Here is a 14,412-nt window from a genome sequence, read left to right as displayed (position 1 = left end):
TGATAGGGGAGAGGCTACAAGCCTCCTAGATAAAATGGTTGTGGGGAGCAGGCTGCCTGCTCCAGTGCAACCATCTGGTGTGCAGCTGAGGCTCTTAGGAGAGAAGGCCAAAGGGAGCAAGCGAGATGAATTGTCCTGCCATACTCCACAGGCCTGTGGGCTATAGGTTGCTCATCCTCGCCATTTCCTTACAATTGTGAAGAACATTAAGATTTTGCAGTAAAACTTTAGAAAAATACTTAACAGCATGAGAAAAATCTGCTTAAGCCACAATGAACTCTTCAATTCTTTTTACCAGCCTTCCATAACGAGGGAGCATCTGGTGGACAGAATAGATCAGAGTCCCGAGTGCATATGCTAGTGGTTTCATTGTCATCAACAGACATTACAGTTTTGTTGATTTATTTTGTGCAATGAATAAAACTTCATTTCCTGCTCTGTTAAGGATGTTCTACTTTGCTTGACTTGTACAGAAATGAGCTATGGTTGTATCCATATAAAAATTGAAAGCAATTGGGTGGCATGGACCTAACAGTGGACATCTTTTTTTTTTTATCTACTTGTGCATATACAACAGTTCATCTGAAATCCTCTCGTTGTTGATGATGCTAAATCTTCTGCAGTTAACTTTTCCTCCTCAGGACTGTTATCAAAGGGTCAAGATGCTCTCATCTTTTCTTTGTTTATTACGTATCTAAGAGTATTCCACTCATAAACTACAGTGTTGTAAGCCACATTTATTACTTGTATACTAATTGTTTAAGCACTCCTGTCCTCAGTAAAGTAAAACCAAGTGAACTGTTGTTGGAAGAGTTGTTGGAAAAGCAGAGATTCATTTCTCTCAGTGTCCGTATAACGCAAATTAACTTGAAAAAAGAGCATGCTATTGCTGTTCAGTCATTTTACTTTTGGCATTTTTGATGAAAACATCATTTCTGCAGGATGATGTTTTCTTTCTAGTGAAATTCCAATGTTTTCAGCCTTTTTTTCTCTTTTGTCTTAAAAAAAAAAACCAACCAACAACAAGAAAACAACTCAAAATCCAACAACAACCACCACACCAAGATACCAAGTTTGGAAGAACACAGAGCAGTATTTTCCTGCTTGTCAAAACAGGACCCTCACATTTTTGGGACTACTCAGTATTGAGTCGTATCTAATTAAATTGCTTCTCTGTTGTGAGTTGTAGCTCAGATGTCTGGTTCCCCATTCTGGACTGTGTTTCTGACTGTGTTTCCTAGGCAGCATCACTTTTTTTTTTTTTTCACCAAAGTGCTTAATAAGATCCATGAGTCCTGTGGCTACAAGGCACCACCAAGAAGATGTTCTGTTGGAGGAGACAACTGGATGCACCCAGGACTAGTGTGTCTTGAGGTCATGTTTCACTTCAGGTGGATTTTTTTGTGTGCGTGTGAAAACAGCAGAATATTTTGGTCAGACAAAATAAAGTTAGGTTGCTTTCAGGAATCTTGGAAAACTTTATTTGAAACAGAAATACCAAAATACAGTTTTTTCAGAAATCTGAAAGTAAACTTTAGTGTTTCCAATTAAATGATTTTTTTTCCTACAAGTTTTTGTCTTGGTCTAGTACTAAAAACAAGTATCAAGGTAATGAGACCACAGGAGCCTGACTGCAGTGAGTTAGCCAGTGTTTCAGCATCCGGTGAGGAATAGACTTGCTTCAGAATTGCCAGCTGATGAGCGTTCATCTTGATTCTGGCCCACAAATTCCTAGTTTGCGATGCAATTATATGATTCTGACTCTATTTGAGGGTAAACTGCAGCTGATTTGAAACTAACACTTCATGTCTTTAGCCGTTCTTAAACCAGTCTGATAATTATACCAATACCAAGATCCTCTCCAATCCTTGGCACCAGTGGGACTGGTACAAATCCTGTGTGTGTTGCTCATAGGAGATGGTTCTCAGCCCTTGAAGTAATTTTTTTATGATCTGTTGACACTACTATTGCATGATTTCTGATGTAGTAGGCTTCTGAGCTCTCCTGAGCAGAGAGCAATCTGGTGTGCTCTTTTCTCATCTTTTGTGGAAAAGAACTGGGAGGCAGTTTGCTAGTTCCAGAACAAATGACGGGTAGCGCCACAAGGGGAGAGAAAGCTGCGGGAATTGCTGCTAGCAGTTCTGGAGAGATCCCCTGCTTGTGAGATACCACTGTAAGAGAAACATGAAGGAAGTGTGGTCTGGTGGGATTGAGCTTTTTATGAGTGGTGGTGCCCTTCCTCTTTAAACTTTGTCCTGCACTGCCTGAAGTCAGTCAGAGAGCAGCACCACACACCTATGTGTTCCTTTCCTCGCACTCCCTTGTGCCTCATCTCAAAATGAGCTTAACTTTTAAGTTCTCTTTTTTCCCTCCCCCCCCCAGTGTTTCTGACTTTTGCTCTTTTTTCTTTTTTTTTTTGATGACTGACCTGTGAATTTTGCCCATCTAGAATTTCTAGATGTGTAGGATATTTTACATTTTATGAATATGTAATATTCTTGGATATTTTCACCCAATCCAAAATCTTAATAGTGATGATACTTGTATCTTTAATGTGTAGTGTGTTTCTGTTTTATACTAATATTTTTTCATTTGAAGAAACACATTTCTTAGATCTGTGCAAAAGGCTTATGTATAATAATCTTGTATAGGCAGAAAGCAAGGACATACTTACATGTTCTGCCACTTTCAGTGTTTATCCCTGCCTCTAGGATGATGTGTAGTGCTGTCTTAAATGATTTCTAAAAGTAACCTTCTGAACACATTCAGGTCATAATAGCATAAAAGCTTCCTTTGTACATGATGATTTTTTTTCATCCTTGAATACTGTTGCAATGAATTTAAATGTGGTATGATCCTGTCATCTGTGCTGGCTTGATACAGATCAAAATCTTTTTGATACTTATTATATATACTTCATTTACCATATTACAGAAAAGCAATACATAATATGCATTTAAATACAAATTTAAATGACAGTAACAGTATAAAATGTGAACACTTTTCTACACCATTATCTGTTTTTACTATGGTCTAAGAATTGGAGAAAAAATTGATTAGCAATAACGTATCTTGTGATTTGGTAGAAAGAAGGTTCACAGTATGGTTTTGGGTGTGTAGTTGTTTGGGGTTTTTTTTTTTTTTTTTTGGTGAGGCTGCAGATAGTATGTTCCAGTGTGTTGTGAGTTACATTATCTGCTCAGTAAATCAGTTGTTTTGGTCCCGTGTAACAGCAGCTGTAACAAACTTGGAAAAAGTCCCTAATAAAACTGTTAAGTTTTATTGAACTTCAAAACTAGTCTGTAATACATGTACCTATTCAGAGACAATACTCACTGGGGCTCTATTATGTTGAAAGTATCTACCTGTTGGTGTTGGCTGTGTAGATAGCCGATTTTCTTTTTTGCTTGGGCCAAGCGCTGGCTACGTAGGTTATGCAGAAGGCTTCTTGTCGCTACAAGGTGTAGCGTTTAAGGTGCTGTAGGAGATGATCAGCCTGGGATCAGCAGTGTTGGTGCTTCACTGCCCTTATGGTACTTGCTGAGAAGTCTGCAAAGCCCCTGGCTCCCAAGGTCAGCCATCCCGTCCATTGCTATCCACAGCCCTTCCCTCACCATGTGTGTGACCAGGCAGGTTCCTCAGTTGTCAAAACGCACGTGTAGTTCAGTAACTTTACCAGTTATTGCTGCGATGTGTATTGCTCTTAATTAATGTAATTCTGAAACCAATAGTTTGGTTGCCCAAAGATTAATTTGAAAATATTTAGCCATTTTAATTTCCTACTTAGCAGTGGCATCTGCACAAAATACCATGTGAGTAGCAGGTAGTTTCACGATTCTCTGGAGGGCATGATTTGCTACAGCTGTTTTTGCTGTACTCTTATTCAATAAAATGTTTTACTGAATATCTCATAACAAGCTGCTGTTACGCAGTCATGGTGGTATTTTGTAATATACCTAAAATAATCCACCTGCATGGTTTTCAGCAAAAGGTTTAATGAATTGAGTCTTCCCCCACTGCTGGACTCCTTCTACCTCCCCACCATGAGTTGGAGAATGTCCTAAAATCTGCTTGAAAGGCAGCACTGGAGCAAAATAACTCAGAAACTCAGACTCTTTCCATCTGAGAACATAGCCCCTTCCTCCAGAAGGGGGGGGGGGGGGGGAAACCAAAACAAAACCCCCAAAAACCCCCCAACTTTGCTAGTTATGTAGAGTTAATAAACATGCCTTTCATTGCTTATCAAAAAGGTTTGAACATATTCTAACTTTCTATCTTTAACTATATTGTCTTATATGGTCCTGTTTTACATCAAGAACAACTGGATGTATCTGATGTGCGATTGGCACCTAGTTTTGGAACATTGTGCCATGGGATATTCAGATGGTTTAAAAGGTAGTCGTCTGAACAACTGTACATTAGTATGGGGAAAGACCTGTTTCCAATAACTTTTATAGATCTTGCAGTATTTAATATACATCTAATAATATCTGTGTATGTAACTGTCTCTGTATGATCAAAATCAATTATTGGACATACTTTTATGTTCAGATGCCAAATTAAAATTTATTGTCAAATGTGAGTGAGCTTTCTTTTTCCATTTAATAATGCTGGAACTAAGATTTACCACTCTGTGTGTAGTTCAACTTAGTATTGCTGTGAGATGCTGGTGGGAATTTTCTCATGCTAGTTGGTTTGGCTGTTGTTCAGAGAGCCCGTTTCATAACTTCTTCCAAACTATTTTGGTAAACTTACAGATATATAAGCCGTTTAGTAAATTTTAGTCCCTTTAAAACCTTGTAGAGAGACAATCACGCATTTGAGTTTTACATCGCAAAAGAGATATCTATGAAAGAGAATAAGGGCAATGTGTACTACTTTTTTTTTTTTTTCTTGAATTAAGCCAAATGACTTGCACTCTTGGGTGAAGGTTGTATTTCTTGTATTAAAGATGCTGGTTTTAAGGAGCACTTTGTTTTCTGTTTCTACCACTCTTTCTTGTTTCCTTTATCTTTTGTCATCTTTGTCGTACTATCCCACCTCCATTTCTGATCGTCTACTAGTCTGTCCTTTTTGGCACTATTCAGTAGTCAATATTGGAGCAAGTAATTATTGAAGAAGCTTCCTGCCATCCTGATGAATAGGATTTTAAGACAAAGAGGAGCCTTTTGATCATTTAGTGTGATTTTCTTATATGAAAGTGTCTATAAATTGAACTAGTTCTCCCTGATCTTTAGGGTTACAATGAATCAGGTTTCCTTGGGCTAACATATGGCATGCAAAAAATTAGTTTGATGCCTGAAAATTTTTCCTGCATAGACTTATGAAGGATTTTTTAGCCCTGGGAAATTGAATACCTCTGGTCTTGATACTGAACACTTGAAAGTCCAAGAGAAAACTTCAACTTTGGTGATTTAATGATTCTTCCTGATGTATATACCGCCACAGGGCTGGTGCTCTCCCAGATACGTGCTCTGGGCTAATGGCACTTGCAACAGGGGAATAACGTGAGACTCTTGGGTGGAAGGCAGAAACAGAGTACTTTCTACCTTTTCTCTCCTGACATTAGGAAGAGGAGGATTTCATGTTCACATGTTGTTACGGAGGTTGGGACACTGTCATTTGGCAGTTTTAATGGCAGTAAATATAGGAAAGGGCTCAACTGGACTAGTGGTCTGTGGCTGGTGTATACTTTCGTTATGAGGTATTTGGCAAAATGAGCTATGTCATCTTTTGGTTGCATGAATATGGGTGGATGGACGGACTTAAGCATAATGGTGTGTATTAAGCCAAGTGGAACATTTGCATAGGAGCAGTGAGGATGAGGATAAAGGGGGTGGGGACCAGAACAGAAGTGAGGAGTATGTTGGTGCTTCCTGAGTTCTCTGGGATGTGATGCGCACCATGTATTTCTGCATATTTGTTTCCTGAGCGCTATGTGGAACATGCCCAACTCTTAGACTGGATAAGCAGTCTTGTCGTGTGTGGTGGGGTTGTTTTTAGTTTTGTTTGTTTAATTCAGCTGAAAAGCCCTGCTGCTTTTCAGCTCTTGCTCTTCTGTTCCTGCAACCTTCTGTCCTTCATGCTGCTGATAACAGCAGTTGCCAAAAATTCCTTTTGTAGGTCCTCAGTTACTGGTGCTTTTGAAGACTCTCAAAATTGAGGTTAGAGTTGGTTAAAATATTTTTGTGAGCATTTAATCTTGTTCGGAAAACTTACAACATAGACGTCTTTTGCATAGGAGAAATGTTCCCGTTGTCTTTGGTCATTTGCTCTTTGGGATAGACCCAAAGCTACTGCGAGGGGTTACTCTGTTTTGTTGCTTTCTGCAGCTGTAGATCAGAATTGATAAGGAAAGAGTAAGAAATTGCAGTATCCCAGAACTTGGTAATTTCCAGCCTTTTTCATGTGTGATTCTTCAGCAGCCTTGAAGTGCTTTCTTGCTTTTAAGAATTTATAAATAATCAAAGTGGTCACTGTCCATAAACATCTTTATGCAACCTCTTGAAAATCAGTGCTGTGCACCTTATTTAAATATGCCAATGAGAGGTAACAAATATGATTTCAACAGTGATTAATCAAAGCTCTCTGAAAGTGAAAAGCTAGTGTCTCAATATGTTGACTTTAGTGCCTAATTACAATGCCAAGCTTTTATTCTAGAACAAATCCCAGTTGACCCTATCATGTAGAAACAAGAGAAATGTGTTCAGAGTCTTCTGCTTCTCAGATCATGCCTTTTAGGTTTTGTTATGTTTGGAGTTTAAGAAGTCCTCAGTCTGATATCAGAAAAATGTAATATTCCAAAAATACATGTAAGTATTTTTGTTCTGATTGACCTAAAACGATGCAGTGGTGAGGATGGTTTGTATTTTAAAAGAAAAATCTAAGCCTCTGCTTGGTTTTCTGAACCAAGCATATTCTTATGTAATAAATAAATGTGGTTTTCATTGCATATTTCTAGCACTGTTGTTTTATAGACTAAAACATCTGTAATATTTCCCTGGCTGATCAGGTTTTTAAAATGTATAGATATTTCACACTGAAGTGTAAATCTGAGTGTAGGGGGGGAAACAAACCAGGCAAAGATTTTTAATTTACAGGGGTAGTTATGAGTAGTTATGGATGTTTATTACAAACGTAGTAGACAAAAAATACACTCCATGATCTACAACATATACCACATGAAAAGCTTTTGATTAAATACAAAATATAACATTGTGAATACCATGGATGAATATCACTTACTTGATACTTCTCACAGAAAACACTTTTCATGCTCCGTTTTGCCAACCCAAGTATAGGAACACAGATTACCTGTGGAAAATGTTGTGGTGTATTCAGGCCATCTGCATTTTTTCTCTTAAATTTATTTTGAGACTCTATCTAGGGGAAAAACTGTGTAATATGAGTTTTGTCCATGCAGATATGTATGGGACCCTTTTGTTTGTGGAGGAGGTTGTAAAATAATGTTTTAATAGATGATATTAGATATCTGACACTTTAAGCAAAAGCGTATAAATATATAGTATATGTATCCATATGCCAACTTATATGTAAATACATATCAATTTAGATATAAGTATATTCAGATATACTGTGTGTACATTCATCTGTTTTTATATACTAAACTGATGAGCACTGCCAAAATACCTTCATGAAGTAATCTTTCTTGGGAAGTAATTAAAGACTGTAATATAGTACACTTGCACATAGAAGCAGAGGATATGTGATGGGCAAGTGTGCACATAATGTGATTATAATGCAGGCATAAAAGAAGAGCAGAGGTGGAAGCATGCTTGGTTTTTGAGATCTTGTGTAACATGTTAATGTTTACTTGGAAATAACTTTTTAGTAAGCTACATCTGTATATCTAGAAGTATTCATAAATTTGTAGATAAGTTTGGCATTGACACTTGTGATGTAAAAATTGATAAGGAGTTTAGATGATAGCATTGTGACTAGTGCTATTTTTGTCATCTTTGAAAATCATAAAAATACATATACAATTGATAAATTTTCAGTGTTCTGTATCATGATTTGGCATGAAGATTTGGCTTCATAATATGGGTGCTCTTTGTTCTTAATCTGTTACTGCTACTTTATTTTTTAAAGAGCTACTAAAAGTCACAGGTTACCTATCTCCAGTATCTCATCTGTTGTTTTTTAACCATTGCATTGAACTGCAACTCTTTAATTGTATTTAAATTAACTTTTATATTGCTTTTTCTATTTAAACTATGTTTGCTCATCCTAATGCTTGTAAAGTATGGAGTAGTTTAAAAAAAAAAAAAAAAAAAGACTGTGTGTGGGTAGAGAAAGACCATTCATCATTTGGCACAAATGCTTACCTACATGTAAGTGTGCCTGTGTGCTCCCACAGAGGAAGAAGGATTAGCATTAAGTTCTAACTGCCAGATCATGTTTCTAAAAATATATAGAAAATCACAATGTAGGAAACACAGTTCAGTATATTTAAAATGATGGCTATTTGGATATCATTGTGTGGCTATGTTAAGAGACTCACATCAGTATGATGCACTGCCATAATCATGTCCTGTGGTAACTTTCTTGATACGTAGTGTATTGTCCCTCGTGTGACAGCTTAGAAACTGATTTTGAGGCTCACATAGACATAAAAGGACTATTTGAGCACTATACACTTCAGTATTTGTTCAGTATGAAGTGGAGGCGTGTGGTTGTTTGCATCATGGCTTCTTGACCAGGAAATTTGGAAATAATGATGTGCCAGCCCACTAGCTATATGAAACTTAGATGCATTTTTTTTCTTATCAAGTATAAAACAAATACTTAGTCTGTTTGTGCCGTGAATCATAAACTTGTGTTTCTTCCCCAGTAGTAAATCTTGAGAAAGAGCAGCTCTTAGAATCGGTTAACTATGCTTATTCAAGACTTCAGAAAAAAAACATTGCTCAAACTGACAGGTTTTAGAGCTTTATATTTCCAGAGCAGTTTAATAATACATATGTATCAATACTTTATGTTGAATAAACATAGTTTTAAAAATTTTGTTTATTTTAATGGTATATAGGAGTCATTCAAAAGTGACAGTTGCAGTGTCCAACTTTGTAGGCACAAGCACAATATAGCTCAACCTAGTCTGTGAGATGTGGGGTAAATATTTGGTCCACAGGCTTCTTTGAGGGGGAAGGAGGGGAAAGACAGTAGTGAGGACACCTGTCTGGAAAGAATAGGTGTGCTGTGGGTTCAGGAGTGGATGGACTATGGTCTGTGCCACAGGAGGGTGCTAAAGCATGAACCTGAAATGGTGATTGCCATGGGTGGACAATCCTGGATTGTCTTGGTCCTGAAGTTATTGGTATTACTTAAAATTCAGATCAAGACTTTTTTGTAAGATGAAAGATTTGCGTTCTGAATAATGGAATTATCTGTTGTAACTGCTCTTCAGGACTGCAGATAAAAAGCATTAGTCACGGAAAACTCTTTTCATTTGGTATGAATGCAGTTGCACTTAAATGAATTTATAGTATTGTGAGTAGTATGCTTTAAGTTAGCTTTTGAAGAAGCCAACACTATCCACCATCCCAACAAATATATACCATATAAAATGATAAATGTTAGAGAAACCTGAATGACTTGATGACTTAATGGTGTGTTACCTGTGATTACTCATGTCAAACTTTAAATTTATAGACCAGATTTCTTTATATAAATAAATAGATAAAAACCTGATGAATTATAGATTTAAGAGAATATTTTTGTGAGTTTAGATTTAAATATATTCCTTGGCCTATGTTATTCAGTAGTTTTGTTACAGATGATGTTCCATGTTTTAATCTGAAACAAGATACATTATTTTCTTCTTCCACACTAAATCCTCCCTGAGCTTTCCTGCTTGGCATTATATGAGATTAGAGGGTGTTTCCAGGCTTTTAACTTTCCCACATACATATTTCCCCCCCAAGTTCTTTTGAATCTTATTTCTCCATCTTGTCCAATTTTTAATCTCTTTCTTTAGCATGTGCCTGGAGCGCACAGTTGAGCTCCAAACAGTAATGGTCCTGTCCCTGTCCCCCCAGCTCCTTTCAGGATATTGGTATGTTTTGTTCCCTGGGGTACTCCACTTCTTGCTGACACTCACTTTCCTCTCTCATTTTAAACCTGTACTCATTCTTTCATTGCAAATTAGACCAGGGATAAAAGAAACATTATTTTCCATTCAAAATGATTGGCACAGATTTGGGAGAAGGGTTTTTTCTCTTATTTTTATATTTAAAAAAAAAAATCCCTTCTGCTTAGCATGTACCAAGGAAAGTATATTCATTTGAAGAATTTTGAATGTAAGGGAGGAAGTGGCACGCACATGGCATTTGCTAGAAAGAATAATAAATGTTGGATCCTGATAAAAAGTCCTTATTGCCTGAGAGGAGGCATGTGTGATTTTAAACTAACCAATGTGATAAAAATTTACGTGTTATATTATAATTACAGAGGTCTTTTGTAAAACTTTGCAACAGTTATAATATAGTGTTGACAGCTGCACTTCTCTTAATATATAGCATTCTGGTGGATTTGTGTGACAGATCGCTGACTATTTTAGAAGATAAATTATTGTTTATTTAGGTTTAAGGTAATGTTTCAAAAGCTTTCTTATTTAAAAAGCAGTGTGTTATAAATAGCAATACATTCCTCAAAATGGTGTAGACATCACAGACTGACAGTTGCAAAAGAAATGACTGATTATAAGTAAAAACTTCTTAATGTAGGTGTTCTGAATAAGTTACACCTATATGTACTCTTTTACATTGATTAACCAGGAAGTTTTTGCAGCCATTCAGGCAGCTTTGTAGTTTAGTCCATTAGTTTTGTTAACTAATGTTATTTAGTTAAGATGTAATTGATAAAATACATTTGGTAAAAATCTGTTCTTCCCCATAGTGGTATCTGAAGTTAATTTAGAAAGAATAAAAATAAAATACAAAAAGTGAGTTGTTACAAATATGGCAGGGCTCTTGATGACTAATTGAAAGTTTAAATACAAGCATTTTGATAAAATTATTGTCTTGTTTTTATGGAAGTTTTGCTTGAGACGACTAAATAGCTGGAGATAACTGGAACCTTCCACTAACTTGGCTTCTGTTTTTAGAATTTGATCAGCTGAGAAGTTAGAAAACTATCTCAATTAGGACAAATAATATTTCAGCTAGGCATATGAAAGTCTCTAAAATTTAATATACAATTATACTCACCCAATAGATTTTAATTTGTTAAAGCTATTTGAATATCATTCATACATAGCATTAATAAGACAATACATAGTATTACACGTATGTGCATAGAATGCAGAAAAGGTATACTGCGTGAGAATAGCTATTGGAAATAAGTTGGGAAATGAAATTTTGTCTTAACATAGCACTAAAAAGCCATTAGTATTATTTTTGTGAAGATTGTGTGTAGTTCTTAAAAAGGGGAAGTATTTTTTTCTAGTGTCATGTCAATGCTCTGATCTCGTGTTGTAGATTGTATTGTATTCTGGGATCTTACTTTTTCTTTAATGAAATTCCCCATGCTTTTCAATTTGCAAAAGGCAGTGAAAACGGTAGAGAGTTTCAGTATTGCTGTGTCCATGGCTGAGGAATCTCATTCCTACTTGAACCTCCCTGCACTGGCAAAAAAATCCTGAAAAGTACCATTCCCAGCTGGGGGAGAATTCCCCTGGTGTGTGTTCTGTGGAGAATGGCCACAAGCTCAAATTTGGCTTGGACTCATCTCAAACAGTAACTGAGGAAGAAAGGACTGCTAGGCTAAAATCTATGAACCCCAACGCGTTTCAGTTGTTTTGGGTTTTAAGCTTGGTATCTTAAGGAAACCAGACGTGCATGATTTTGTCTGTCATTCAGTCTTCTTTTCCTTTTCTTTTGCAGTGCTCCATTAAATTTTGAACGTATTGACTAGTTTCAAGCAATTTTGATGTAGAATTAGTCACTTTTAAGGATAATAACCTATAAATATGTGAAAATCATTGGCATCTGGGGAGACCCTAATGGGTATACTCTTCCTTCTGCCATTGGCATGTATAATCCACTGCCATTTCGTTACGTCCTTTTATCTCTCTTTACCCCCAGCAGTTGCCAAAAGCCGAACGCTGCCCAAATGATGCTCCGCAATGAAAATGACTCTTGGGATAGCAAGTTCTCCAGGCAAAGCTTTGTGCCTCAGGCCTTCCTCTGTCATGTGTCAGAGGTTTGTCCTGAGGTTAGAAATTTGAGAGCTGGGGATTACTCAACTTGCTGGGGCCCTGCTGCAGGTATGCTGCTCAATAGTGTGTGGGATTAGGAGAAAACTTGGTCTGGACAGTATTATACCTTCCTCTGAAGGAAGTGGGTAGCAAGGTTATGTTGTAATAAAAATTATTACTACATCCTTGGCAGGTGCTTGGTGGAGGGAATTCTTGCACATGGGGTCTGGCTTTCTAATAAACTGCCATAGGAAGTGTGTTCGGGAAAAGTACTGCTTAAAGAAAGTGTGACATGGAGCTGGAACTACAGCCCACTAGGACAGTGGGGGAAACAAACACCCTTAATAATCTGCTACCACAAAGCAAAGTGGTGTCTTGGTGAAGAGTCTGGGGCCACTTGAAATGGGGTTGGAGACTAGTGCTAGCTCTCTAGCAGGTGGAACAGATTACAATAGGAAGAGTAACCTGGATGGGCCAAGTTTTTGCTAGTGGTTCCCAGATGTTGTTTAATGAATCAGTGATGTGGTCAAGCGATGTTCACAATGGTGTTTTGATCTTCCTGCTGTGTTCAGGACAACATAAGAAGTGCTCAACTATTCTTAATTAATATTTAAGGAGACCTGTAACAAGGATGAGCACCAGTCTTTGGTACAGTGTCTTCCAAAATAGCGCACAAAAAAATGTGAACTGGCTTAAATACTATTACTCTACACAGAAGAAAGGCAGAGGTGTAAGAAAAAAGTTTGTTGTGGTGCTGACCAGTTCACTGGCTGGACCTGTCTGAGGATGAGGTGGTCCTGTAACAGCCCTGACTTGTGCATTGGGCTGGATGATAGCACAACAGGCAAACTGTCCTGGAGTTTCCAGCTATGGAAAAAACTGTTTCAATGTGAAATATATATGCTGTTTTATTAAAACTTAATTTTCAAGAGAAAGTTTTCTTTTTTAAATAGGTATCAATTCTTTTAACACTCTTTAATTTTATTAGATTTGATTGTTTCCAAACGCAGGTTGGAAAAGAGAATACAAATGTTGTAGGTCACTTCTTGTCTCTTGTCTTCTCACATTTGCAATGTGTTCTCCTGAGTGTGTTTCCTGTCGCTCTTTCCTCCCAGTCCTTCAGAATAAACTGTTTCAGCCACTCTTCCTTCTTCTTCCCAGGCACAGAAAATATGTGGGGCAGAAGGACCCTTTTTAGCCACCTCCATCCTTTATGAAGGATGCCCCCACATCGTCAATTTTGGTCAGGGACCTCACCTAGCACTAGTCTTTCTGCTACATCTCTCCTCCTGACTCCTTTCCTTTCAGACCACCCTGGTGTGACAATTACTGAGTTAGAGTTCTGTGCACTGTGAATTTTGTGGAACAAACATTTAGGAATTGCCTTTTTTCATCCCTTCCATCTTTCCTTCTGTAGTAATACCAAATCTTGAGTATAGCTACCAGTTGCTGCTGTAATATTTCTTACTGTTTGTTATTTTCTTCTCTGTAGCTTTGTGAGCTCTAGTCATGGATCAGGACTCCACTGTGCTAGGTATTAAACAAACACAGAATAATGTTACAGAATTAAGATGCCCCCACCCATATACCCCAAAACCAAAGTACTGGGCAAACTTCCTGTAATGTGAGGAACAGTGAAATCTTTAAAAAGCTAGGAGAAATTGCAGAAAAGCCATTTTGAGATGTTTATTTCTATTAAAAAGCTCTTACATCATGGTAGGTGGCCTCATAATTTTTAAAAAAATACAATAAATGTACCAAACTTTACTAGATGATCTGTTAACAGTTTATATTATAACTTTATTTCCAAAACAGAAAAAAGATACTTGTACAACTTGCTTCTCTCAAAAAAGGCCTGCAGACTCATTTTATTTGTCACTGTCTTGGGTGTTGAGAAATTGGGGTGTATTTCTGAGGAGCACTTAGTGAGAATAGCCTGTTTTATTTATCTTTGTCTCTGTGGCCTTATCACTATAGGCTTTCAGACTCTGACAGTTTCATTTCTTGTAAACAAAGGGTAGTTCCTCTCAAATACCTCGGATAATCAGTTAATCAAAACAGTAGCAACATCACAGGGAGATGTTACTGCCCAGAAATCAGTAGGCTGACAGCACACACTCTGCAGTGTCAGAGCAACAGACTTCCTACGAGCTTCTTGGCTTTCAACTGAGGCTGCTGTGGCAGTGTCTTAGCCT

General features: G+C 37.3%; 1 protein-coding gene across 6 annotated transcripts in view; it reads left to right on the top strand.

Moving 5' to 3' along the window:
• VPS13B (vacuolar protein sorting 13 homolog B) overlaps positions 1–14,412 on the top strand; it is a 486,160-nt gene that overhangs the window by 24,661 nt on the left and 447,087 nt on the right. The window lies entirely within an intron of this gene.

This window comes from Balearica regulorum, chromosome 2 (assembly GCF_011004875.1).
Source record: "Balearica regulorum gibbericeps isolate bBalReg1 chromosome 2, bBalReg1.pri, whole genome shotgun sequence".
Taxonomy (NCBI): Eukaryota; Metazoa; Chordata; class Aves; order Gruiformes; family Gruidae; genus Balearica; species Balearica regulorum.
The sequence above is the reverse complement of the archived record's forward strand: the minus strand, read 5'-3'. Positions and strand labels throughout refer to the sequence as shown.